The following is a 23,146-nucleotide window of genomic DNA, read 5'->3' on the forward strand; positions in this document are numbered from 1 at the left end:
CCTTTCTCAAAGAAAGACATGTCCTTTTATATTTAATTTCTCCAATAAATATCCTCTCCCCTCTTTTCTCCTCTTTTGACCTTTTCACTGGATCCTCTTTACCCTATAAATTCATTCAAGTGTCTATCATCTTGAAAGCAGGAAGGAAGAAAGTGAGGTAGAAAAGGGAAGAGAAGGGGAGACAAGGGAAGAAAACCCCCTTCAGCCTCTCTACTTTCCTCCCATTGCAAAGCCAGCCTCTTACAGACCTGTGCACACTACCTCCTCATCCCTTTTCTCATGGCCACCTTGGTGGAATGGAATTTGCTTCCTGCCTCCCTTACATATCGCTCAAGCTGTTGTTGATAATGCACAATGAGTCCTAATTCTGCCATTCTTAATTAACTGGCCTCTCTGTAATATTTGGCACTGTTGACCTCTCTCTCATTACTGAACTCTTTCTTCCTGGAATTTCCATGACAGGAGTCTCTCCTGCTTATTCTTCTGCACCCCCCACCACCCAGACCTGTGTTTCTTACTTCATCTGTTAAATCCTTCTTCTTCTGACCACTCATTATTTATTATGTCATTTATTCATTCATTCAGTAAACATACTGAACACTTACCACATGCCAGGCACCATGACTGCTGCTGGGACCAGTTGAGCAGGGACAGCTGAAGCACAGCTCCAGAGGGCACTAGCCACAGTGAGACACAGCTACTCGGACAGCAGAGCAATGCAGAGAGGAGCAATGGCAGTGACACTGTACATTAAACTTGGTCCCTACCCTAATCGTTGGTGTAGTGAAAAAGACCAACACATGCCAGACAATTAGAGTAGAAATAGGAAGGTACAAATGAGACAGGATGGTGAGGAGCTAGGAAAATTCCTCAGCAAGTAGAATACAGAAACTGAGACAGAGAGCCCAACACAATGGCTGAGAAAGTTACGTCAGATGTAGCCGGTCAGAGGCTGGAAGGCTCCAGTGCCTGGAGGGATCAAAACTGGAAAAACAAGGACCTCACCCCCAGGGTAGCCTCTTCTCCCCTGGCCTTTCCTCGGTGGAGATAACATCTAGGCCTAGAAAAGCAGCAAAACCAGGTGGGTGAGGCCAGGACCAACTGCAGTGACTAAGAATCCCTGCCCAGTCACTGACCAGTCAGTGGAGATCATGACCCTGAAAGGGCCAACCTGGAGAACTGCTGAATATTCTACTAAAACCCTCCCCTGTGTCCTCCCCTAAGATTCCTGTCAGCAAGAAAGAGATAAAAGCCTCAGGATAAAGGACCCAGCGTGCCTGTACCAGTGGCTCTCCCTCTGAGGAGCAGCTGGTGCCATTTCATTTTTCTTCTGCTCCCCACCACGCCCCACTCCTTCCTTCACAGGCTCACATCTCCTAAACTCTAAGGTACTGGGCAGCTGGCAGTTTGTCCCAGGCTAATCCCCCGTGCCTGTCCTCAAAGCCCCCTTTTCCCTGACTTCTCAGTGAGCTAAGGCAGGCCAACCAAGGCTCTCCTATTGTTTCCGCCATGCTAAGCCCTTCCTTGTTTCACTGTCCCCAGCTTTAATAAACATATCTTCATAGTCAAAAGGACTCGTGTTGTGAAATCTTTCCTACACATTGCCAAGAACTCACACTTACAACTGGCCCTAGACAGACCCACTCAGGGCCTAGACAGACCCACTCAGGGCCTAGTAACACGAAGACTAAGGGCTGCTCTGGGTAGAATGTGAACACATATTAATTATTCTTCACAATTTTTTGACCCATTTCACACTTCACTCTACACATACTCCCCAGGTAATTACATCCAATCATGTGATGTCAAACAAACCTATTTACCAGCCCAAATTTTGTATTGCTTGCACAGAATATCGAATTGCTGACCAAACATCTCTACCACATTGATATAGGGCAGCAAGCACCAAAAATAATAAACATAAATAAAACAAACGTCTTATTATGAGGCATTAGCCTTATTTCCTGTCTGAATCACTTCAACAGACCCCTAGTTTATCACCCTCCTGGACCTGTTCTTGAAGCCCCATTCAGGGTTATCAGTTTGAAACACAAGCTAATTTTATCACCAAACCCCACTCCTGTCCAACTTCCCTATTTAAAAGACTTCGAGGACCACTCTCAGCAGCCAAAACAAAATCAAAACTTCTTGTATTTAATGTGATACACAGGACCCCAAATGACCCAGCTCCTGCATGCCAGCCACATCAAATCCCCCTGAAGAACCAAGCAGTTCTTCCAATCCACAGTGCATTTTTCCATGTCAGCACTTTGTACTGATTGCTCCTAGAAAGGCCTCCCTGGGTTGTTCACCTCATGAATTTCTGATTCTCTAATAGTTTGACAAACATAGAGCATGGAGTGCCTCTACTCTAAACTCCTATAAAAGCAGTCATCTGTGGGACTCATCACAATGCAGTGATTGTCTGTCCCCACACCCGTGTCTCCCAGGGGATTGCAGCCTCTGTGTCAGAGCCCTGTCTATTCTCGGTGGGCCTTCAGCACCCGGCTATGCCCAACGCATGCTGGGTACTCAGCCTGACACAGGGGTAAACTCACTGAGTTACTTCAACACTATCTCATCACAGTATTTTTTATCAGGGACTTCAAAGGTAATTCATTCTGTTTCACCTAATTCAAATACCTCTTCTCCAGCTTAAAACTATTAAAACTATAAAACTATAAACTGAAACTTTACCTTAACATAGTTTGTATTTGCAGCCAATTAGGTGTCTTATCACGTGAAAATTTATAAAGAAAGCAGAATGTACCAGGATGATTCTACAATGACAATTTTCATGCATAAGCTGCTCAATGTTTAGGTAGATCTTCATCTCTAATAAAATTAGTATATGGTTGCCTATATTCTATCTTCTTTGAATGTCTAAGATAATCAAAGAAGTCAACCTAAAGAAGTAAAAAGAGAAAAAATGTGTGGGGCTTAATTTTTGATACAATGACCAATCCTTTTATCATTAGAACACCCGATTAAGGAAAATATTTTTGACAGTATCTTATTTAAAAGATGTTTATTCATTATCCTGGTATTAGACCTTTTCTAAGGCTTATATGTGTTTTTAAATTAAGTTACTGCATTGTTGCCTGGTGAGCCTGGTAACTAGATTTGCCAAACAGCAGGACAGCACTGAAGGCAGGGTCTGTGTTGGTGAGATGAAATGACACTTCAGACCCAAATGGAAAGGTACTTACTCCCGGGCCTCACTGGGACCACACCTAGAATTGAGCAGTCCCTGCTGTAATTCCAAAAGGAAGAACAGAAACATGGGGGAAATGTCTGCATGTTAAAAGCCAAGGAAAAAACACAGTACTTCTTAACAAATCATTTTATGCCAGAAATACTACAATGGCTGCCTGCACTGCCGAATCCACTAGCTAAACACTCAAATTTATCTTCTCAGTCCATGTCTAAGTATGCATGTCTAAGTATGCATTTTAATTTGCTGTTTGCCCACATGTGCTTGGGCATAACTGTCAAGAGTGTTGAAGCTTGAGTATACGTGTGTGTGGTGGAGGTGGTAGATAGCGTTGGAGCCCAGGCCTTTGAAAACTATAAGGCTCCCTAAAGTTTTGTGCAGGATGTAGGCTTTTCAAAGGCCTGGGCTCCAGCGCTATCCACCACCTCCACCACATACACGTATATTCAAGCTCCAACACTCTTGACAGTTATGCCCAAGCACATGTGGGCAAACAGCAAATTAAAATATAAAAAAGGAGGCAGTTGAGAGACTTCCGGCAAGATGGAGGAATAGGTGGATGCACCGTACCTCCTCGCACAACCAAGATTAGAACAACAATAAATTACGGTCAGCATAACACACAGAACTGATAGAGGGTTTATCTGAATGGAAGTTGGACAGCCAAGAAGTTGTAGACCCGTACATCCAGACTGGTAGGAGACTACGAGCCGAGCGGGCGCGGGGCTGGCGCGGGTCGGCGGCGAGCGGAGGTTGGGGAAAGTTTGGCGTGGAATCGGCGCGACAGCCATCGGGGCGCAAGAACGCAGTGGTGATCCCTGAGTGCGTAAGCTGCGGCTGGGGGACCCAGTGAGGCAGCGATTGTGGACCAGGGCAGAGCTCGCAGCCCAGGAGCCCGGGGAAGGGTCTGGGCCCAGGAAAACTGAACTGCCGCCATTGATTCCCTCCCGTCCCTGCTCCCGCCCCCGCCCCCACATATAACGTCACAATGTAGCGACTGGGGCGCCCAGCCCCAGTGAACACCTAAGGCTCCGCCCCCCACCGTAACAAGAGCGACCGGACCGAAAAAAAAAAAAATAGAGACAGGGAAAGACATAAGACATGTGTACAACTGAGCAGATCAGTCCCCCAGGACTCATCCTTTTGAGCGACCAAGAAATAGCCAATCTATCAGATGCACAGTTCAAAACGCTGGTAATCAGAAAGCTCACGGAATTGGTTGATTTTGGGTGCAATTTAGATGAAAGGATGCAGGTTACCATAAAAGAGATGCAGGAAGATATGCGGAGGAGAGCCAATAGAGACAGGAAGGTATCTGAGTCTCAAAACAATACAGTGGACCAGAAGGAAGATAGAATCAATCAAGCAGGAAAGCATGATGAAATAAGAATTCAAAAAATTGAGGCGAGCCTTGGGAACATCCAGGACACCTTTAAACGTTCCAACATTCGAATTATAGGGGTACCAGAAGGGGAGGAGCAACAAGTAGAAAACTTATTTGAACAAATAATAAAGGAGAACTTCCCCAATCTGGCAAAGGGAACAGTCTTCCAAGAAATCCAAGAAGCTCGGAGAGCCCCAAAGAAGTTGGACCCAAGAAGAAACACACCAAGGCACATCATAATTACATTAGCCAAGGTGAAAACGAAGGAGAGAATCCTAGAAGCAGCAAGAGATAAGGGGACAGTAACCTACAAAGGAGTTCCCATCAGACTGTCAGCTGATTTCTCAAAAGAGACCTTACAGGCAAGAAGGGGCTGGAAAGAAATATTCCAAGTCATGAAAGACAAGGACCTACATCCCAGATTGCTCTATCCAGCAAAGCGCTCATGTAGAATGGAAGGGAAGATAAAATGCTTTTCAGATAAGATCAAATTAAAGGAGTTCATCATCACCAAGCCCTTATTTTATGAAATGCTAAAGGGACTTATCTAAGAAAAGAAGATAAAGAAAAGACATGTATAGTAAAAGGACAGCAAACTCACAATTATTAACAACCACACCTAAAGCAAAACCAAAAGAAACTAAGTAAACAACTAGAACAGGAACAGAACCACAGAAATGGAGGGCACAGGGAGGGCTAGCAGCAGGGGTGTGGGAGGAGGGGAGGGGGGGAAAGGTATAGAGAATAAGTAGCATAGAATGTAGGTTGAAAATAGATAGGGGGAGGGCAAGAATAGTACGGGAAAGGTAGAAGCTAAAGAACTCATAAGAATGACACATGGACGTGAACTAAAGGGTGGGGAACATGGGTGGGAGAGGGGGTACAGGGTGGAGGGGAGGGAAGGGGGGAAATGGGACAAATGTAATAGCATAATCAATAAAATATATTAAAAAAAATATATAAAAAAGGAAACTTCATTGACCAACATGTATTGGGTTACTGTGAGTACAGAAGAGGGCCCTTGACCCCAAATAGCACTTCCTCACGCTTTCATCTTTGACGCATCTCACAGTTTCTCGTGTCGTTCTACAAACACTCCTTTGGTAATTAGGTCCACACACATGACCCAACAGATGCTCTATGCCGATAGCTCCCAATCTGCATTTCTCGCCCAGAACATCTAACTGCTCATTTTGCTTTCTCTCCCTACAAGCATGGAGGATGTGAAGTTAATGAGACCGAAGTCTTTCCCTGTTTTTTCAACACAGATGCGCAGTGGTAGCTAAAGAACAGTTAGGAGTGACCGGAACTGATTTGGCAGGGAAAGGGAAGCAGAAACCTAGAAACCTAGTGGCCTAGTCATTTACAAACTTGTTTTTTCAAGAAATCCTTTGTTCAAATGAAGTTTTATTTGGCAACCCAAAATGTGAAATCAATAGCACACCCGCTCAGTTGCAGAAGAGACCACCAAAAGGAACCCTAAGCTCAATGCTCAGCATCTTGTCCCCACCACATTGTCCCCATAACAGCCCCTGAAGCTCTGCGGAACTCTCAGAAGTTGGCAAAGCACAGTTCAAAACTATTGGTCAAGATCCATGGAGGTGTTATTTTTAATACAAGAATCAACAGTTAAAGAAAAATCTGGGAAAACTAACCGGTAATGGTGGGAGAGAATTTCCACGAGTATTAGAAAATAAGAACAAATGCCATCGCAGATAGAGAAGTGTGCTAGAGCAGTGTTTTTATGTTCTAAGTCACCTCACCACAATTCCTCACAGACACTGAATACTAATGACAAGGAAAAGCATGGAATTAGTCATATTTTAAGTCATATGAGGACAGGTTTAAACTGCTATCTTTCTTACACGAGCCCTATATAATGCCTTTTTTATATAATGGTCTTATATTTCCAAAATCTATTTTGATTCAATTAAATAAGAAAAATTATTCCGAAAAAAAGCTGAGCATTAGGATTGACAACTCAATCAGTTATGGGAACTCATCATAAACAAGGACATATCTGTAAGCTTTGTAGAGAAAACAGATTCTGTAGAGGAAAAAACCAAATTGTTGTCCTCAAGAAATATACCTGTGACCCCACAGTCATGAAAAGCATGAAAGTAGTTGGTCAATTGATTGGTGGGTGGTCTGTAATGGTACCAGTTTGGTTGATTTGTTATTTTGACATTGTGTAGACATAAGTTCAGTAAATCCCATAAGGGGGAAAATCAGTAAAAAATTCATTCAACCATTGAGAAAGCTTCCCATATACTGAGTGGGTACTGTATGAAGAAATTGCAAAAAACAAAAAAACCAAGTTACAAAGATAAAAGTAGTATTATATCAATCCATGGTTCACAAGCCCACCTGCACATGAGACTCACTAGGGGAGCTTTAAAAACTACTGAGGTTCTTGGTCTATCCCAGGCCTACTGGGTTGTGGCACCAATATTTTTTCCTCCCCAGGGTGGTACTAACATGTAGCTGGGGTAGAGAATCATTGGTATAGACTTGAATCAACTTAGTGATGGATCGCTCAGTTGTCAGACATCAACCTGGACAAACCACTTCTTTCTGACAGCAGTGATGCCTGTCAGAGTTTGGGCTCCCCCACCCCACACTTCGTGATTAGTTAATAATGATGTTTAACGTTGCTTATTGCTAGTTGTCTGACTGGCCCATGCCCAACTGAAGAGGCAGGACTCCATTCTCCCTTCAGGCAGATCTGCCCTGCTGTGAGTGTAGGTTTCAGGCTGTGTTGTTTGTTTGTTTCTTCAAAAAAAAGTAGAATTACACAACAATTTCAGTTGGTCCCTAAAATGTGAAATTACAATCTTAATGTGTAATGTGGTACATAAGCCAGAAAATGGTGAACTGTTCTCAGAAATATTTTGAAAAATTATAAAGTCAACCAATACTTAAGAATTGGTGTAGTTAAGATTTTATGTTATAACTTTGTTTACATGGATGAACCAGGGAGCCATACACAGTTTGGAGGGAAAAGGGTTGTGATTTTTATGGTGATTTGGAACTTGAAAACCAAGTTCAGGTCACCTCTATAGTCTCAAGTGACTAATATTACATCCATAAGAGAGGCTCATAAACGTGGAATTTCTCTCCAGATACAGAGAAATTAGCTATTTTCCAGATACACTTATTACCCTAAGAAATTGAAGTATTGAAAGCATTCTTAATTGAAGCAATCAGTAAAAGGTGAGAGCCCAAAAGTTGATATATTATAGTTCAAATATTTTATTTCAATTTTAGTGAAATCATTCACCACCTTTGGCTCATGATTGGAGTTCTGTGTTGGCTTTCTTGGGTAAACCATTCCCAGATTTCCAGTTTCCATTTCTTTTTTCATTTGTTCGTTTTAGAATGAACATGTGTATAATTTTTATTGAACTCATGTGAGATCCAGGCACACGTACATTATATGGAGGCATATTGGTTTCACCACAGGGGAGGCCCGTTGTCAATGGAACCTCTGCTGGAAGGGCTGGAATTTGCAAGTCTACAGATAAGAGTGGTTTGATATTGCTACCAGCTGCTTATGATGTACAGAGCTGTAAAATCTTTAGAAGGAAATGCTAATCCTATGAAGCAGATAGCTGGGAAGTGTGTGTTGTATACAGACAATGCATTGAGTGATGGTAACTGAGTCACCCAAATGCAAAATTTTCTTTGCAGACATAATTCTTTCCTTCATTCAACAAACACCTACAGAGGTCAGAGCAGGGAGGCAGGGGCTACCACCTTAGGAAGGTGTCTTAGTGCAGGAGGAAAAGGCTGCCTCTGACTTCTGGGAGAGGACCTTAAGCAGAGCCAGTTTTGGGGGCAGGCGCGTGCTGGGTCCACCACTACATCCTGTTCAATCTTCCTCCGGATTTCGGCCACTAGGTCCCCGAGAGATATCTTCCTGAGCTCTTGCTGCTGCACAATCCCCGCCTTCTTGGGGTTGACAGATAACAGCTCCCTTTCTCGGGCTATTTCCGGTTCTACCCTGAGGCTGCCGCTGCCCTCTCGCTCTTGGCAAGCCTCAGCGCCTGGAACTCGCGCTGCCCTGCGCCATGAACAGGCATCCTTCTGCTTCAATTCTTAAAAGCATTTATAACTTCAAGTCACTTGTGGAAACACCTGACAGCAAAATCCTTCAAGATTTTTTATTATAGTTTTCCATTTACAGTTGTCTATTCCATACCTAAGTAGTAATAATAGCTTGTTTGTTGATGTTGCTTTTTTTAGCTTTATAGTCTTTTTTGATTGAGATAAAATTCACTATTTTAATTATCTTAAAGGGTGCAATTCAGTGGTTTTTAGAATATTCACAATGCTGTAAAGCCATTACCCCTATCTACTTTTGGAACATAGCCATCACCCCAAAAAGAATGCCACTTGTACCTACTATCAGTCACTCTCAGTTCTCCCGGGTGCCCATCCCCTGACCACCACTAATCTACTGTTTGTCTCTATGGATTTGCCGATTGTGGACATTTCATATAAATGGAATCATACCATATGTGGCTTTTTGTGCCTTCCTTCCTTCACTTAGCATGATGCTGTCATGGTTTCTCTATGTTGTAGCATGTGTTGATGTTGTTTTTTTAACATGGCTTACTTTCAGGAGCCTATCTGGCAATTAACTTAGTTTTCACAGAAGCAGCATCCTATGTTTGCCATTCACATGACATGAATTTATGCAGTATTTAACTAAATTACAATAGCAAGTAATACTGGAATGAACAGGACTATGACCAGGCAGCACCATCAGTGTGCACCTGAACTGATAAAAAAGCAAAGTACACCATTTCACTATGATGATAGTTATTTGCCACCGCGGTCTGTGCTCTGAGCAAAAACCAGTGTGTGTTTCAGAGGAAAAGAAAAGGGTTGGTTAACCCAATGAGTTGTTTTAGTGTTGGTTGGTACTGCATTACCCAGGACAAAAGGGTACGCGAGTACAGGGTATAGAGGTAAGTTTCTGTTATATAATCCAACACAGCTTCATCTGGTGCCCACAGGGAAGTCTTCTATGCATCTTCAAAAAGAAGCAAAGATGTGTTCCCATAAAGAGAGTACCCTTCTGCCTCGGTAGAAACTTTACCATACTCCCCATCTTTCCAGGAGCAGCTCAGGAGTGTCCTCTAGACAGTCTTCCCTAAGCCTTGACTCCTCACAGTGCCCATTCGTTCTCTCTTATTTTTAATTGCCAACATACTTATCTATCTCACGGTGGTTATAACTGGTAGTACAGCTAGTCACAAAACGTCTTTTCTTCCATACCAGGGTGCTAGCTGATTGAGAGGGAGATTCTGTTTCCTAATATCCCCACAACCACCAGCACAGGAAAAGAGGTGCTCACAGCACAACCTTTTTTTTTTTTAACATTTTATTTATTTTTAGAGAGGGGGAGGGAGAGAGAAAGAAAGGGAAACATCAATGTGTGGTTGCCTCTTGAGTGTCCCCTACTGGGGACCTGGCCCACAACCCAGGCATGTGCACTGACTGGAACTGAACCAGCAACCCTTTGGTTTGTAGTCTGGCGCTTAATCCACTGAGCCACACCAGCCAGGGCTCACAGCACAATCTTTACACAAATCTTTATCTTCAGTAAATGTTCAATAAACATTTACTGTGTAAATAATGAATGAGCACATTAGTTAAGTAATTAATTAATGATGTAGAACTTCCTACCTGGCTACAGCAACTTGCTCCATTCATCAATGTGCAACAAAAGAAGGGGGTGAGGATCCAAAAGAGTAAAGTGGTGGGCAAAGGAAGAAAATCAATCACTGTGGGTGCCTGGCAGCCATCAGAAATCATGACTCTCCTCCAAGGGTTTAACAGAGATCACTTTCAAATAAGATAACAATTCCTGGTGCCTTTTGATGTGGAACAAATTAGAAACAGACAGAGACAGTCATTGTACTTAAAGTCTTGCCCTGGCTGGTGTGGCTCAGTGGATTGAGTGGCAGCCTGCAAACCAAAGGGTCACCAGTTCGATTCCCACCCAGGGCACATGCCTGGGGTGTAGGCCAGGTCCCCAGTTGGGGGCCTCCAGTTGTATTTCTCACACATCCATGTTTCTCTCCCTCTCTTTCTTTCTCCCTCCCTTCCCATTTCTCTAAAAATAAATAAATAAAGCCTTTAAAAAAATCTCCCTATGTCTTCAAGTGTGGATTTGTTTTTTTTCTCAATTAAATTATTATACCACTTTCATGAGTGAGTTTTTAGATATACTAGAAAGGTACTCATAAGAACACAGCTTCCAAATAGGCAATTTAAAAAGCAAAGCAATTGGTTAGGTAAGGAATGCATAAACAGTCCCACAATCTGCACTAAATACTTTTTTTTGGCTGTATACTACTGAAAAACAGCCAAGTTCATTTTGATAAGCCTTTGTTAAAAATAATAAACATGCCTGAGCTTGCAAACCGTGCCTTTCCAAAGAAAAAGCAATTGAGAAAATTAGAAAATGCTTAAAACTGCAAAGTGTGATTAAAAGGAAAAACTTCTGTGGTAACAGATTTACCAGTAAGTTAAAACTTATAGTGGAGGGGAAGGGAGAACAAAATGTAAAGTGAGACAAAGTAAAAACAGAACACCACCCTCCTTAATAGGTAAGAAGTTACATCTCACAAGATAATGCAATTATAGACTATAGCACTAACATGGGCCACTAACACTACTGAGAAAACTCATTCTCCCATGCTTCATTAAGTTTAATGTCACCACGGTGATGTCCCTGCACTAAAGGAAATGTAATTTCAGGGACTCTGAATGAAGGAATATACATAAAATAACCAAGTGGGGGAAATTGTATTCTTGTACAGTAGAATGTCAGTTCATCAAAGTCAACGTAACTTCATCTGAATTTGCTTCTTTGTTTATCTTCAGTGATTATAAATAAAATCAGCAGAATCACTGGATGAGAAGGAAGATAATCTGCAACATTTATGTTTATCTCCCTACTTTGGGCAAATTCTGAAATTCTCTTCTTTCTGCCTAACAAAATCCTGGAAAAACTGTAGTGGATGAACTGTAATTGGAGCTCCACAGAATCAAAGTTCTTTGTTTTGATTGCTGACATATCCCAAATGTCCAGAACAGCACCAGGCACATAGAAGGCACTAGGTATCTGTTCACTTGAGCTAAAATGAAAAAACATGCAAAATGTACAACACAATGCTAGAATGCTAAATAAGCTTGTTTAAAATCCCTTTCTCAGCTGTGTTATGGGTCATAGTGTTAATCACAACACGCAAATGGCCTTCATACAAACCACTTTTCTACAGTCCGTTCCAGAGTCCAACCACAACTTTAACTAGTCATCACCATAGGGAGCTAAGGATCAGACCAAGGAGAGAATGGGGTAAATTTAGTGCACCTGTTTTGATTGCTCTTCTTTTTCTGGAAAGTTCACCTGAGATGTATGAGCACATTCATCTTCATGTAAGAAGAATGTAAATATTATTTAAAATTAAGGGTTTCTGTTTTTAAAAACTGTACCACAAAGGTGATTGGACTAAATCAACCTCTCTCATCTGTTTCAGAAGCCCACCAGTTTAAAAAAGATAGCTAGATAAATAAATAAATAAATAAATAAATAAATAAAAAGAACAGGCAAGTGATGTGATTAGGTGATTCTAGTCATGTAACTTTTTGTACAAAATGCCTCTGGGCAATTGAAAACTGAACGCAAAGGGAGGGAGGAGGCCTGGATTCTGGTGTTGGTCCCATACCAGTGAACAGTAGGAGCTCGGCCGACCCTTGCCCACTGGAATCTAAGCTTCCTGAGCTGTAAGGTGAACGTTTGAATAGATGACCTCTAAATTTCTTTTCGGATTTCAAGATCCTGTGACTATAAGTGACCAAATCCAGTCCCTTAATTACTCCTCCTAATTTCCATCCTTTATTTCTTCAACAGACATAGGTTGGGCACCTGGGGAGAGGGTCGGGTCCCATTAGCCTATTTCAGCATAACGTTTGGCGGGGGGCGGGGCGGGGAAGAAGGTGGGAACGAACTATGCAGGAGCACTTGATGATTTTTAAAAGCTAGTGATTTCGCACTCCTGTGGAGATCGTGTGTTTCTACATTTGGCAGGCCTGAAGACTTTCCTCCCTGGTTAAGCGGGCTGTGCCCGCGGGTTGCCCCGCTCTCGGCAAGGAAGCAGGCAGGATGAACTAATGAGGGCCCCTTCAGAACGGAAGGGTTTAACCAGTGTGCTGGCAGGCCCCATCTTACTCACGGTAAAAAAAAAAAAAAAAAGAAGAAGTTATAAGAGATTCAGAATGCTGAGTTGTGAAAACGGCAGGCTAACGAAAGAGCCGCGGGACCTGAAGAGTGCCTTATTGTACAACTTTGCCGAGAACCCACACCTCCGCCCCTGGAGTCCACGATATAGGTATCATTGTTTTTCTTTGAGGACAAGAAGCAACTGAAAAATTAATTTCAGTCCACTTAAGGTTTTGAAGGCTGCTCTGCTTTTAGTACACCACGCACAAGAAGTAAACATTATTACCTGAGGCAGAAGGGAGATTTTTAAAATTACACGAAAAACAGAATCCGGAAGAAAGCCGGTTTCTACTACACGGAGAAATCTGCACTTGAAAGCCACGGCAAGGGATCAAAGCCGCTTCTTCTCCAGCCACCTGCCCAGAAATTGCAGGCGCGCTAGCCCCAAACCGACGGGCACGCGGGCACGTGTCTCTCCCTGACCCAGCAGGTGCTCCGAGGGACCCGGGTTGGGGTGACCGGCTCCTGGAGCGTTGCTGGGAGCTGGGGCAGCGAAACCAGTGTCCTCCGCCAGCTCCACCAAGGCCAGCCCTAGAGCCTCGCCGCCCAGCCACGAAGGATGCTTGGGGTCACTTGAGCCACCGCGCTCTCCGCACAGGTGAGCCGGGAAGCGGGAAGAGGGTAAAATAAGACAGATCACTGGCCCACGCGATGGGGATCCCGGGGCCCGCAGTCGCCCTCGGGAGACTGCGTCCGGGGTAACCTGTGGGCCGGACTCTAGCGCTTCGCAGCCCTCCCAGAAAAGTGCAGAGCCCTCTCCCCCTTCCACCCTACCCCAGGCCTTTAGCCTGGCCCCGCTGCGTCCTCACCTCGCGTTGGCCGCAGCAGCCCCGGCGGTGGCGCGTGGACATGCCTCCAGCAGTACACGCCGTGCTGTGTCCTCAGGCAGTGGCCCCTTCCCGAGCCCCAGGCGCAGCGACCCGTGCTTCCGAGGGGCGGGGAGCCCAAGGGGCGGAGGCGCGGGCGGGTGCTGGGGCCCGAGCCCCACGGGCAGTGATGGGGGAAAACAGCACAGAGGGGGAAAATCTCGAGGTTCAGCCCCCCAGCTCTGCCGTGGACTCTGCGAAGCGGGCGAATGGGATTTATGCCTGGGATCCGCTCTAAGTGCTGCGGCTGGGCGAGGGGTAAGGGGCCGGGAGCGAGTTTGAGGGGGAGGGACGCCTCGCGGTTATGCAACGCCGGAGCCCGCGGTGGCCCGCGCCAGCTTGTTCCAGCACTGTCCGACCCTTCCTAAGGAACAACCATCCGTGCCCCTGACCTAGGCAAGCGGACGTGGTCATTTCCCTGCAGAGTCAAAGAACAAGGTCTCCAGAAAAAAAATGTAAGGACTTACTTGGAAGTCTCCCAGCCAGCCCTTTCCCTTTTACAGCACAGGAAATTGAGGCCCCAGGGTGTTAAAAGCATTGTCTCTTGGAGTAGATGGACCTGGATTCAACAGTCCTGAAAAGCTTGCGCCTCCGCTGGTGTGGCTCAGTTGGTTGGGCCCGGTCCGCAAACCAAACGTTGCGGTTGGATTCCCATTCAGGGCACCTGCCTGGGTTGCAGGTCCCCCAGCGAGCAAGGAAGGAAGCCGGTCGCTGTTTCTCTCTTGCATGCATGTTTCTCCCTTTCTTTCTCCTTCCTCCCCTTTCCCTCTCTCTAAAATTGAGAGAGAGAGAGAATGCCCGAGACCTTGGACAAGGTCTTTAAGTCTCTGAGCTTCCGTTTCTTCCCCTGTAAAACGAAAATAATACTAGCATCCACTTCATGTGTTTGCTGAAAGGACAAAATGAATGAGGTACAGGCACCGGGTACTTAACGCTCGCCCAGTACAATTCACTGCTGCTGAGTGTGCTGAGGCTGGTCCAGCTGACCAAAGTGGCCTTAAATTGGCCTTCCCACTGGCTTGAAGAAGGAAGGAGCTGCCCGAGTCTGCCGATCCGTACCCTGTGGAAACCAGGTTCCGGACTCACTTCCCTGTAAATGTCCACATCCTTGCTACTCAACCGCATTATCTGGGAGCTTGCTGGAAATGCAAATTCTCAGGCCCAGTCTTAGAACCTCTAAATCATAATTTGCATTTTAACAAGAATCCCTAGGTGATTTAGTTGGTTTTCCATCACAGTGTCAAAATGAGTTCAACTTTCTGGAAAATTTGACCAGGGGCCTAAAGTTACTGTGTAGTGGCCACAAAATACCTTAGGGTATTTTTTAAAATAGGTCAGTACAGTCCTTCCTCATTTTGCCCTCTGGGTATTTTGTATTTTTCCCTCTGCTCAATTTCCTACTCTTTACAAATCTGGATTTAAGTCCTATTTTGCACTTGCATTAAAAAAAAAAACCTCTGAGTTACGTACAAGTAACAATTAGTGAATCTGTGCCTAAAACAGGTAAAAGAATGAGCACATGCAGCTTGTAAAAGAATTCATTAGCATTGAAAATGGAATTATTAATGCAGAAACAGGGTTGAGCCCTGATTTCTCATCTGTGAAGGTCTTTAGGTTAAAGGCTTGAATACTTTTGTGATTCAGGAAATTACTTCTCTTAGTTTAACATTGTTTTGGGCGGCAAAAAAATAGCTGCATTTTCCACTTAACTAATATAGGACAACCAGTTTGTTAAAAACATTTTGGAGAATAGGAAGAAATGTCACAGGCTTTCTTCCAAGTCACCACCTGTAGGGGCTCTATCAACGCTCGAAGGAAATATTTTATCTCATTACATGCTGTGTTTGGGTTTTGTGTGTTTGGTTTTTACTCCTAGAGGGTTTAGGTTTAGTTTACCTGATTCCGTCTCTGGCAGACTGATTCTCACATTTTGAGAATTGAATAATTGTGGATTGTTGATGAGGAGGAGGAAGTTAACACTCCTAGCCTGTGCCTGATACAGAAGGGTCACTTACACCTATTCACCCTTTGGGGTTTCTCCTCAAGGCTGTTGGACAAGCTGATACACCACGGGGATGGGCATTTGGGGGGTGGTAGAAGGGAAGATGGATAGAGAAAAGGAATCTCCCTTCTCTGAAGTCAGAAGGTTGAGGAAGCTGGAAAGAAGAGGAGAAAGCCCTTCTGTTTGCCCTAAAATCCAAAGGGGGGGTGGGGGGGAGAGGAATGCACAATTTCCCCTGAACAGTGCTATCCAATACATTTGCTACAATGGTGGAAACGTTTTATCTTTTCAATGCTCTTTGTAATTATCCTTAGAAAAACTATTTGTCACATTCAAAAGGACTATGAAATTGGCCATTTACATTTAAATTTTAATGAAAATTCAGTTTTTGTTCATGTTTTCCAGTGCCAGTCTATTGAATTAACCGCATTTCCAGGGCTCCATGCCAACACGTGGCCAGCACCTACTGTATTAGATAGCACATGAAACATTCTCTTCATCATGGAGAGTGCTATCAGACAGCCGTGCTTAGAGGCAAGGATTTGGGTGAGAAGGTGAGCCCAGATATTCCAGTTTTTCCAAATCCTAGTCAGTCTCACCTGCCCTAAGTCAGGTAGAGGAATTGGTACTTCAACCTCCATCATTCAAGTCCTTATGAGAGTCAAACTGGGGTAACTATAGAATGTGCTGAACACAATGCTGCGTACACAGTAAATGCACAAAAAAACTCAACGAGTATTAGTATCAATAGTCATTTTACATTACAAAAAACAGGGAGACATGGCACTACCATGCATCATTATTAGTCAAATAGCTTTTGCTGATGTGGCCAGCTGCTCTGCTGCCTCCACACCCATTGACAGCTGTGCTCTGACCGCCTCCCCTCAGCTCTTTTGCCCATTCAGAGCTGGGCACTACCTGGACCGGCCTGGAGGGAGAGCATACCCGGTCAAATCCCTACCATTTCTATCCAGTAAATAACAAGCAGGTTCATTGAAACCATGTCACACCATGGTACAGAGGAATCAATTTTCAGATGCAGTTCTCAGAAGCATGACACCTCAAGGTACATTTGTTATGAAGGGATTGTTTGTTTCTGTTATTTGATCAAACAAGGATGTGTAGACTCAGCAGCGAGAAACAAGAACTTCAGCTTCAAAGAAGTGACATTTGGGGGGTCCACGTCCAACTGGGAGCCGCCAGAAGGTTGAGCGTTGGGGACAGAAACAAGGCTTTTTCCTAAGTAGAACCTAAACAAAACCTAGAGTTTAATAAAGATTCTGAGGATAACTACTATACAAACAGCATGAAAAAAATGCGTTTTATGCTGTCAGTTATACAAATTAGGGTGCCATGTAGAATGGAAAACAGTAACATTCTTCCCTGCCCACCAAGAAACACAGATTTCTGGACAATCTCAAACTCCCATTCTTCTGAATTTTTACATAAGACCACATCCTGTGTGCACCTTCCAGATCCCACTTTCGTTAATGTCTTTCTTGGTCCCCCCCCCCCCACCTTTTTTAATCACCTCACTTCCTTTTTACAAACATTTTTGCAGAATGCAGCCACTATTTCTTCGCTCCCCTTTGTTATCCCGTATCTTGATCCCCCCCTTGTCGTGGCTGTGTGTAGCTGACACTTGCCTGTCAAAGGCAATGCATTTCCAGTTCCCACCTCTCTCTGAACTCCAGTTCTTGTCACCAGGCCCCCAGTGGATATTGTCACTGAAACTCTCCTCCGATCATCACTTTAAATGCTAACCTTTCAGGAACTAAAGTTACAATTGGAATCTGCTCTTAGCTCCCCCCAAACTTCCTAGTTTCCCTTCTCTGACCTCACTGCCTTGGTCTCTGGTGCTAAAACTCTCTTGTTCAATGTCACTTGAATCCATGGAATTATTGAATCCATTTTCCTTCGTCATGGTGGAGTCCTGGTATAACTGAAAGGCATTGAGTTTGGAATTAGAAGACCTCAGTAAAGATCCCACTTTTGCCACTTCTTAGCAGTATGAGCTAATGAAATTTCTTAATCCTCTTAAGCCTTGAGCTTCTCATCTACAAAGTAAGATCAATGGTAGTCTTCCCAGCTTCTGTGCTAATTAGCTTAGACCCTCACCCTCCACACTAATGACATCCAGAACCTGATAATTCTTTGTGGTGAGCTGTCCTGTGCATTGTGGAGTGTTTAGCAGCATCCCTAGTCTTTATCCATTAGATGCCAGTAATACCCTCCTAGTTGTGACAGTCACAATTGTCTTCAGTCGTTACCCAATGTCTCCACCTCTTGCTAGCTGGGTAACCTTGGGCAAGTCACATAACTCAAAACTTAAGTTTCTTAACTTGTGAAATGAGCTTAATAACAGCACCTTCCTTGTAGGACCATTGTGAAGGTTAACTAAGACATATACTTCTGAAGTGCCTAGCACAGTAGCTAACTTGCAGTGAGTACTTACTAAATGTTAGCGGAGTTAGTCACAATAGCCAATATATGGAAATGACCTAAGTATCCATGGACATGTGAATGGATAAAGAGATGTAATATATTTATATATATGTACATGTGTGTCATTATTATAGGGATTTATCATGGAATATTAGTCAATCATAAAAAAAGAAGAAAATCCTGCCATTTGCAACAACATGGAGGAACCTGAAAACATTACGCTAAGAGAAGCCAGACAGAGAAAAACAAATACTGTATGATCTCACCTATTTGTGGAATCTAAAAAATTCAAGCTCACGGAAACAGCAAGGAGAATGGTGGTAGCCAGGAGCTGCCTGAGGGGGGAAATGGGGAGTTGTTGGTCAAAGACAATAAACTGTTAACTGTAAGGCGAGTAAGTTCTGGGGGTCTGACATACAGTGTGCTATCGTTATACTGCATTGTGTGCTGACGTTTGCTAAGTGAGTAGATCCTAACAGTTCTCATGACACACACACACGACTGTGAGGTGATGATGTTTACGTTAGATTGTACCAATCATTTTACAATATACAGTTAATTCAAATCATCACATTGTACACCTTAAGTATCTACAAGTTTTATTTGTCAGTTATACCTCAATAACACTGAGGGATGGATAACAATAAATAAATGTTAGCTGAAAATAAATCAAATACGAACAGCCTTCTCTTGACAACGTATTTGATGGCAGGAACCTTCTGTCTCATAGACTATTCCCTCAGTGCTGACAGAGTAGAAACTTCAATGAAGTTCTGTGGAATGGGTGAATGTTAGTTCTGCATCACTTTCGTTGGTCACCACTGTTGTTCTTCCTCTTCAGATTCATTCAATTCGTATTTATGAAGCTTTTACTCTGAACAAAGTCAGCACTCCTGGTCAGGACCATGATAACCCCACACCTAGTGCAATACCTGATCCCCAAAATCAGCAGTCTCCCCAGATCAGAGCAGCTGTGCAGCTTAAGAGCTCTCTGATCAAGCCAACGGTTTCTCAGAAAACCTCTGTGACAGAGGTGCATGTTCACTGGAGAATGGGAAAGAGAGAAGAGCTACCAGTCATGTCACCCACCCAGGCGTGGAGTGTGAGAAAAGAAAGGGAGAGATGCCCACTGTGTGATCCACAGCGGTGGTGTTCTGCCCCCTCTCGATCCCTTTGGGTCAGCGCACGGCGGTGCTGATTTTAGTAACACTGGGCTTCATTTCCCAGTTAACTCATTCAAAATTTTTCAAATTATTTTTCAAAGATTTATGTATTTTTTCTGAAGTATGTGTTTGCTTTTAGCGCTTTGTTTCTTGAAATTAAATTGAAATAAAATTATTTAATATCCCTAATGTTAAGAGCTGGTGTATACTTTTTTCCCCTCTCTGAACAGCTGGAGGGAGAGTTGTAAAGAGTTTATTGATATTCATTGAGTTCCTGTGATGTCCCAGGCCCTATTGTCTATTCAATTCTCACAGTACTTATTTTCAAATAGAGGAAAAGTGGTTCAGAGAGGTTGAATGAATTGCCCAATATCGCTCAACTATAAAACAGTGCTAGCATCTGTCTCACTCTGGGTAGACTGGTTACAAAAGCAGCTATGATTCTGTTCACCTCTGTTTCCATATCCTTTGCTATGTGAACTTGTAGGTTCTTCCATCAAGAAATGGGACCTGTTCCCCCACTTCTTAAATCAGGGCTAGTGTAACAATCATTTTGTCCAGTGGAGAGAAAAATAATTGTGGGCCAATTCTGAGGGTAGACCTTAAGGGGCTCTCTGTCTCAGAACCCTACCTTACCCCAGGAACAAGCCTGGTATGGCTGGCTGGAAGATGACAGAGCACGCGGGTAGAGCTCAGGCAGCTCGGTCCCCCCCGCTGAGGTCCCAGGTACAGTGAGAGCCAAGCCAAGATTGCCCACAAAGACCAGCTCATATCAGAACTGACCAGACAATTTACACACTCACATGCAAAAATAAAGGTTTGCTGTTGTAGCCATTGCGGTGTTGCAGTTATTTGTCACACGTCATTATTTAAGCAAGAAGTAATTAATATAAGTTCACAATGCTTGCAGGTCTTTCCTTATGGTGGTATAAAGAGAAAAGTTATTGCAAACTCATCTATGAAAAGTCTTTTTTTCCAGTTTTTATCATAATATTACATTCTTTTAAATTACTCAAGAGAAAAAAAAACATGGTATGAGCAAGATATTAGAAAGGAAATTATTTGTGTTTAATGAACCAATGTAATGAGCAAGTAAATTGCAAACTGAACTATAATGCAAGTCTCTCCTTTGTTTCTGTCATCAGATGAATTCAATGCAAACCAACCAACCAGTAGTTCTGAATGTCTCGTCTGCACAGGCACGATGCTACCATGCAATGGTGTTTTGAGACAAGGTTCCTGTCTTCAAGGAATTTATAATCTAATTGAAATAGAAGTAGCCATGCAAGTAATGGAAGTTGAATAACAATAAAATATTTTAATACCACCTTCACCACAACCTATATTTATTTTTTAATTTAATTTGTATTGTACTTTTTCCCATTACCACTTAGTCCCCTTACACTCCCTGCCACCCAGCAATCACAACACTATTGTCCATGTCCATGAGTCCTTTTTCCTTTTTGCTCAGTCTCTCCGCCCCTCACCCTACCCCATACCACTAGCTGTCATCCTGCTCTCCATCTATGAGTCTGTCCCCATTTTCTTTGTTAGTTCAGTTTGTTCATTAGAGTCTACCACAACCTATGTTTCAAAAAGAAACTATGTATGAACATTTTTATGAAGGAAATTAACATTTGCTAGGAGAATACAGAGGAAAAATAAGATGCTTGGGAGAGAAGCTGCCTAGGTGAAGGCTAACTCTATAAGTGAGGCTGGAACTCCTTAAAGCACTTCAATAAGCAAATAAGAAGGCTCTGTTGGTAGGTAAACCCGCAGGCTGGCAGTGGGAAAGTGCAAGGTGTATTTGGCAGTGAGTAAATAAGTCATGTTGATGAGAACAGAGAAAATCAATAGGACAAAGTAGCTGATTGGATAGGGAGTAGAGGGGACTGAGAAGCATGTGTGTCTCCAGCCAGGAGGATGGTGATCATTAACAGACAAAATGTTAGGAGGCAGCAGCTGGTGAACTCTTCACCATCAGACACATGGAGCTTGAGGTGGGAGTGAAACACCCAGCAGGCTTTTAGAAATTCAGGTCAGAGGCCAAGGGGAAAGATAAAAGTTAGAAATATGGCTTGAAAATCTTCAGTGCAAGAGAGCTGAGGTGAAACCAGAGCAGAAGGGTGGACTGGACCTTGGGGAATGCCCACAATGTCCAGGGGGCGAGAGAAAGATGCACAGCTGACTGCTAAGCAGGATGTCACAAGTGCCACATGAGTCACATAAGTGTGATAGCCATTCAGAGGAGGCAGAGAGGTGTACACCAACAGGGCAGAAATATTCTCTTTCGAGAGAAAATTGATGATAATGAGGAGGACAGGGTCACAGCTGGACCAGACGGCTTCTGTAAGTCATTCGAAGGGATGCATGGTTCTGGCTGGACAGCCTACTTGTTAACAACAGAAACATAGTGCAGACTCGTAACCTTATTTGCAAAGAGAAAAATCAGCCAGCTTTGTTTGGGGCTAATTTCGTCTTCTTGACTCTCTGCATTGACCTTAATGGCTTTATTAGCAAACTTCTGCTTCATTTTTATTAATTTTGATAAATTCAGAAGGTGAAAATTGAAGAAAATATTTGATGAGTTGAAAGCCAGCTCAAATAAATAAAGCATCAAGGTACATGAAGGATGGCCTGGTCCCCTTGCTTGTACTGTCTATGTGGTAAGTACATCTTAAGTGGTGTGCATATTGCACATACAGGGTACTATTGTCTTTGCATCTCTCAGCAGAAACACATAGTTACACACTCACATTAACTAGTTCTCATGGTTACAGATGATGTCATGATAACATCCGTAAGAAAGTACAAGTCATCCCAACCACTGGAAGAACCACTCAAAGAGTTTCTAGCAATATAAATAGTAGCCATTGGTTATATTTGATTTCAATAGAGTGAAGAATAGAAAGATACAGTTTTATAAAAACATATCTTGCTTTTTATTTTTTTAAAAGTTTGCAAAAGAAGCCTTAAGCCCTTAGCCACCAGATATATCTGTATTAACCATTCCAGTCTATACCTGCTCCAAGTGCTGTGCTCCAGTAACACTGCATAGCAACTGGTATTTTAACAAGCTTTTCAAGTGGTTCAGGACCTAAAATTTGAGAACCATGACCTAGGTATTCTAGGGAGAAGCAAGGGCATTGGAAAGGGTGAAGGCGCCCCGCTGAACACAGCCCAGTCTTCCCTTTTTATTTTTGCTCTTTTTAAGTAGAGAAGCTTGCTTTACGGTTTTATGATATTGGGCTTTCATCCTTCCATTCATTAAATTGGAAATCTGGGAGGCATCCCTGACCTCCCTCATCAGTCCACCAGCAAGTCCTGTCAATCATCTTATCAAAATGTATCTCAACATCTGCCTCCTTTCCTTCCAGCTGCACTGTCAACACCCTGCACCAGCCTGCCACCTTCTCTCGCCACTCCTGCAGTATCCTTTCAAGCCACCTCCTTCCTTCTGCTCTTAGCCGCCCTCAGTCCATTCTCACTGGAACACCAAGAATGTTTTTTTCAAAACTTAAATTAGGTCACATTGCCTCACAACTTAAAACCTTTCTATGGTTCCCAAAACATTAAAACAAAACCTGGGCTCCTCTGACTGTGGATCATAGTGTGTCATGCCCCTGCCTTTCTCTATATCATCTGACATCTCATTCTCCAAGTCTCAGTATAATTCTAGCCACCCCAGTTTTTTTTCTCCACATCAAGCCAAGGAGGCAGAAGACTTTGCATTGATCTTCTTTGCAAAGATGTCACTCCCCAGAGGTGTTCAAGAC

The 23,146-nt window shown here is 43.3% G+C and overlaps 1 protein-coding gene and 1 long non-coding RNA gene across 3 annotated transcripts in view; one reads left to right on the forward strand and one right to left on the reverse strand.

The window, feature by feature from the left end:
* SLC16A12 (solute carrier family 16 member 12) overlaps nucleotides 1-14,316 on the reverse strand; it is a 72,720-nt gene extending 58,404 nt beyond the window's left edge. Inside the window, exon 1 of one of the 2 annotated variants that reach the window (XM_045854511.1) lies at nucleotides 14,228-14,316. The gene's annotated coding sequence lies outside the window, so the exon portion shown is untranslated. Of the gene's footprint in view, nucleotides 1-13,703; nucleotides 14,075-14,227 lie in introns of those variants that run through there. The other variant, XM_045854509.1, reaches the window with a different exon arrangement.
* LOC123829027 lies at nucleotides 12,669-20,697 on the forward strand. Its single transcript, XR_006787537.1, has 2 exons — nucleotides 12,669-13,492; nucleotides 20,516-20,697. It is a non-coding gene; the product is annotated as an uncharacterized LOC123829027 (long non-coding RNA).
* Nucleotides 20,698-23,146: the final 2,449 nt, after the last annotated feature.

This window comes from Phyllostomus hastatus, unplaced genomic scaffold (assembly GCF_019186645.2).
Source record: "Phyllostomus hastatus isolate PE091 unplaced genomic scaffold, TTU_PhHast_1.1 phas_scaffold_1066, whole genome shotgun sequence".
NCBI lineage: Eukaryota > Metazoa > Chordata > Mammalia > Chiroptera > Phyllostomidae > Phyllostomus > Phyllostomus hastatus.